This window comes from Camponotus floridanus, unplaced genomic scaffold, assembly GCF_003227725.1.
Source record: "Camponotus floridanus strain SB8 unplaced genomic scaffold, Cflo_v7.5 scaffold48, whole genome shotgun sequence".
Classification (NCBI taxonomy): Eukaryota; Metazoa; Arthropoda; class Insecta; order Hymenoptera; family Formicidae; genus Camponotus; species Camponotus floridanus.
The window spans coordinates 1,329,319-1,335,166 of NW_020229636.1; positions in this window are offsets into that span (position 1 = coordinate 1,329,319).

A 5,848-nucleotide genomic window follows, 5' to 3' on the forward strand; every position below is an offset into this window, starting at 1 on the left:
CAAAAGGTTATCTCTGTGAGTCAATTGTTTAATAAGTAATTATAATCTATAATCTGAAATATTTCTATATTTTAATATTCCGCGTATATATGTTAAAATACGTAAAATATTTCGACAGCAAATCGAGACAAAGTGTTCGGCCTTGACATATAAGCGCGCTATTGTTTACATGTTACGGCCTTGTTATCATTCGCACGACGACACTCGAACAGTAAGGTAGTGCTGCGAAACGCTTTGTATAAATCGAATTCTTTCTTTAAACGCGATCGCGACGATCGAAATATAATTTGCTATGATTATCATAATTAATAATTTTATTAAATTTTTGATAAATTAAAGTATAGAAATATTTCAGTTTATAGATAATTACTTATTAAACAATTGATTCACAGAGATAACACCTGTTGTTATGCTAATTATTCGGTTGTACGATTTAAGTTTTATTATGTATTCTCGATGCAAATTATATCTAATTATCAAAAAGTAAAAAGATAAAGAATTGCGGACGAAATATATTTGATGTGTTATCAGAGGACTAATTATTATCTACAGATCACAACAAAAAGATAATTTATAATTTGGATTCCTGTTTCTGATGATACGAGAGAGAAAGACGCTCCATAAATCGAATATTTGGCTTTGACAGCGTACAGCAAGCTATTGCTTAATTATTATGTGTCGCGATCCTGTTATCATTCGCATAACGAATTCCTCTTGGATAATGACAAATATTGAAATAGTTTATTATAATTAAAGATTAATTATCTTTTGATAAATGGCACGAAATTAATATACATATATAATATATTCTGACAATAAATTTTTATCAAAGCGCGATTATTTATTATTGCGAGTAAAAATCAATGTGTGCGTGTATGCGTGTGAGAAACAGGAATCCAAATTATAAATTATCTTTTTGTTGCGATCTTTAAATAATAATTATTCCTCTAATAAGACATCAAATATATTTCGTCCGCAATTATTTATCTTTTTACTTTTTGACGATTAGATATAATTTGCATCAAGAATACATAATATAAAACACTTAAATCGTACAATCAAATAATTAACATAACAAAGGTTATCTCTGTGAGTCAATTGTTTAATAAATAATTATAATCTATAATCTGAAATATTTCTATATTTTAATATTCCGCGTATATATGTTAAAATACGTAAAATATTTCGATATCAAATCGAGACATAGTGTTCGGCCTTCATATATAAGCGCGCTATTGTTTACATGTCAGGGCCTTGTTATCATTCGCACGACGACACTCGAATAGTAAGGTAGTGCTGCGAAACGCTTTGTATAAGTCGAATTCTTTCTCTAAACGCGATCGCGACAATCGAAATATAATTTGCTATGAGTATCATAATTAATAATTTTATTAAATTTTTGATAAATGACACGCGCGCGCGTCACAAACTATGTTGTTATAATGATAAATCTCTATCAAAGTACTATTATCCATTACTGCAAATAAAAATCAAAACGCGCGGATGACGATAAAAATTTCACACGTATAAGTGCGGGAGTGCCGTTAAAAGTATCGCGCGTCATGAGAGAAGAAAGAGGAAGACATCGGGCATCGGTGGGGCAACCCTATTGTAAGTACCTTATCACTTATATATAATTATTTATTAATTGCGTATGCGTGATTTAAATTAAGTTTAAATTAGTCGTGTAATTTGATTTTTTATTTACATGACATAAATAAGAAAAAAATTAGAAAAAAGATTTTTACATAAAAACTATAATCTAAAAATTTATTTTCAAATAACTTTTAATAGAATTATTAAACAATTATTAGACAATTATTAAACAAATATTAAAAAAAAATTTTAATATATAAAAATGATTCGAATAATACAAATCTAATAAAAAGTAAAAGAAGGCTAGGAATCAAAGACGCGGGTAATGGTGCGTGATGGTAATAATATATTATGATAGAGAAACTTTATAAGGTTATTCCACTTACATATAATAAGAAGCGCAAAAATATATATTTAAAGTGTGCTGTCGACGACGTTTCGATTTGCTCTGGATCCTTTTCGAAGTGAAATAAATATTATTTCGTCGAAACATCGACAACACACTTTAAACATATATTTTTGTGCACTTTAAACATATATTTTTGCTAAAATGGATGGGCTAAAATAGATTAAGTACTAGATTAAGTAATAGATTAAGTTTTTAAATAACTTTTAATAGATTTTTAAAATATGCATTAAAGCATATTATAAATATAATTTAAGAAAGGCACTATTTTTATTAATTATTTGTAATAGTAACAACTTTTATTTTTATTTTTATTTTATGCCGATTTTGTCTTAATTTTTTATAGTACATCCATCTATGATAAAATATTAGAAAGTTTTATTTTAGTTGATGTAAAGCCAAATTATTGATCAATTAATTTTTATATAATATAAATGTTAAAATTTTAAATTTTATTTTAATCTAAACAAATTATATTATAAATAGTATAGTATAGTATAATAGTATAGTATAAATAGTATAAACAAATTATATTATAAATAGTATTATATATTATTATAAAAATTTCAATTAATTTTGATTGATAACTTGGCATTATATTAATTAAAGCAAATTTATATCAAAATGACACATGATAAACAGTCATATCTTATTATAAATATAAAATTATTCTCACCGCATAAAATTATTCTCACGAGCGATAATAATTATCTAACAACGAAAGGAATTTCTCTCTTTCATCAATCTGCAATAAATATTAAGAAACTATATATCTGGCTAGGCCTAGTTAGAATGCGGTTAAGAAAGATAAGCCCAATACTGATCTGAAAATTAATTAATTTGAGCATGATAATAACTACGATAAATAATCAAAATTAGTCAGCGGATGTAAAAAATACATTTGAAAAAAATATGCATATGTTATTGCGTATCTAAGGGCATGTAAGGGCACGTAATCTGAATAAAACAGGTGTCTAAAATAAATGGAGAACATATCAGTGCATTAAATTAAAATGCAGTCGGGTCGTAAATAAGAATAAAATGTTTCACGCTTATCTGCGATAATAATTAACTAGTAACACAGAAGCAGTTTTTTTTCTCGATCTTTAATAAAGATCAAAGCTACATTTCTAGCTAGATGTAGCTTTGATCTTTGATATACATGTGTTTATGTGGAAAATATATGTATTTGCGTGTTTTACGTCTATCAGCATATAATTAAGAATGCTATGAATGCATTCGATTACGGTATACGAATATGATACATGATTAGAATAATACAAATTTTGCCTTTTCGATGATATATCTCCATCCTATTTACCGGAGATTTGAGTACTCCAATGAACTTGAGAGCTATGTCGATGGTAATTATCGATACAGGTTAAAAGGGAAGAATCAAATCAAGAGATATATCCATATTACGTGTCATGAAGTATTTCATATTATCATCAGTTGAGTGAAATGCGGATCTGGAGTCTTTAGAAATTCGCCGCGACAGCTACTCGATAAATGCGATGCAGGCGAGAGGCTGCAACGGCGACGCTTGCCTGATAATCGATTGAACATTTGTTCGGTAGACTGGAAGTACCCGATACTCTCTCGAGGAGAGGTAAAAGTGACGCGCAAGCACGACGTTTCCTCGTCACGGAAGCGGAAAGTGACACCGATTTGACGGGAACGATGTCTTTGCAACACGACGAACGAAGTAAAAATCCGCGTAAGTATCGCGAGACATCTTTTCTTTGAGAGAAACTTTCCCTGCGTCGTCCAATTCTACCTTTGTTCTCAAATCACGCATGCACAATTAACGTTCCGCATTTTTTATTTTAACGCGAAAGAGTTCGTATAAATTAGAATAATTGCTTCGTAATTATTAAGTAAATATTGTATTATCACGTCGCCTTTTTTATGATTATAAAATATTAATTTTGGAGATTTTTAACAAGAATAATAACAAGATGCTGATAACATCTTGCATATATATGTAGTATTTAAAACGCACAATTTTTATTTTTAATAAGAAAAAGTAATAATTATCTTAAATATTAATTTCTTAGAATATCATAATTAAAATTCTTTTATTTTAAGATATCGAGCACAATCGTATCGACTACATACTTTCTGCATTGAAATATGCAGTTTATATATATTCGGTGCAATTCGTGAAATAAATATATTTAAATAAATAATAAATATATTTCTATAAAATATTTCTCTAAAATTACTTTTTTTTATATAGAATTATTGATGATTTTGTTCTACGCCAAGTCGAACGATGTATTAATGTTCTCTACATACTTTCAAATCTTCCTTGACTACCTAACACGTGGCTAGAGTTAGTTAGTTCCAGAATGAATAAGCATTCTCAGTGGATCTCCACCGGATCCTTATCTTTTTGCGCGGATATACGATACATCTTACACGAATCATGTAATGAAATCTTGCGCGCGATGTTGTAATGAATGTCGTGATGAATCTCACGTCGATCGAATCTTAGATGAAAAATCCTACCGGTTTTACGAGAGAGATCATAGCGACGATATATCATAATTTAGAAATCAACTGTAAATAATATTCTTGTACGAAATCATGTAAATATTATTCTTATGGAAAAATGATAATTGCATGAATAATTAGTTATTTTTTTGCGACTATCTAGCGCGAATATTCTGCTTCATTCGCTCTAAAATATTTTCTCTTAGAACTAATTAACAGATCATGCGTGAAAATATGCTTAAGTAACTGTTTGTCATGTCATATATCCGTGTGTCGTAAATAGATAATAAGTGTATTTAATAGTATTTAAGTGTATTTAAATCAAAAATTAAATAGAATCTAAAATTATAATTCTTTAACTACTAGCCCAAATGTTAACTAGCTAATTATTATCAACAATATTAATAAATAATATTGTAAATCCAATTTGCATAATTCTCATTCTATTAAAACTATATTACAATTAGAATTAGAAAATCGGTCTTGAAGCTATTAGGAGATTAAAGCTGGAAAGTTTTAAAGCTTTCTCTAAATTTTTAGAACTTTTATAATGGTAATGAGTCGTTTATATTTCAAAGAATCTAAATAATTTGAGTATTTCCAACTGCTTGCGCCAATTTTGAGATATAAGATTACGAATAATCATACAACACAAATTATTTTAGACCATTATTTTACATGGATAATTATTTAGTTAACAATTTATTTTAACCTTAATCGTGAATATATAAATAGTTCCGCTTATTTCTATTTTCCAGTTTGCTTGTAACTGCTAAAGCTAGATTAATATTCATGTTTTTCCAGAGTTATTAATGCACGACACAGACTCGACTTTCGTTATATATTATAAGACACAGTTTCTCCGTCCGCAAAGATCGAGTGAGAGTCTATGTATAGTTGAAGGTATGTGTTTGAATATTTCGAGCGCGTTAAAATAGTTGCAGGAAACTTTCGTAATTACCAATACACGAGCACGATGTTACACAGCACCAATAGTAATTATCGTCGTCGTGCGAGCGTCGTGTACCACAGATTTCGTCGCGGATAAGAGGGCTGCCTATCGTATTATCATTTTATTGGCAAATTTCATTCTTGAACGAGATCTGCTTAAGAAACTGAAAGGTTTGCTATTTCGGAATATTTAGATTCTTTGCGCGGTAAAACTGTCGTCAATTATTAATGCTTATCTACAATAGAAATTTATCGCAATTGATTAATTTTTATTGAAAAATGTACAGAAATTTAGTTAAGTATTTTTAAATGCATTTTAATTTATTTTACAAGATATGCAAATGTAAAATTTGTAATTATGGGTAAGGGGTAATAAAGTGAATACGATATATAGCCAGT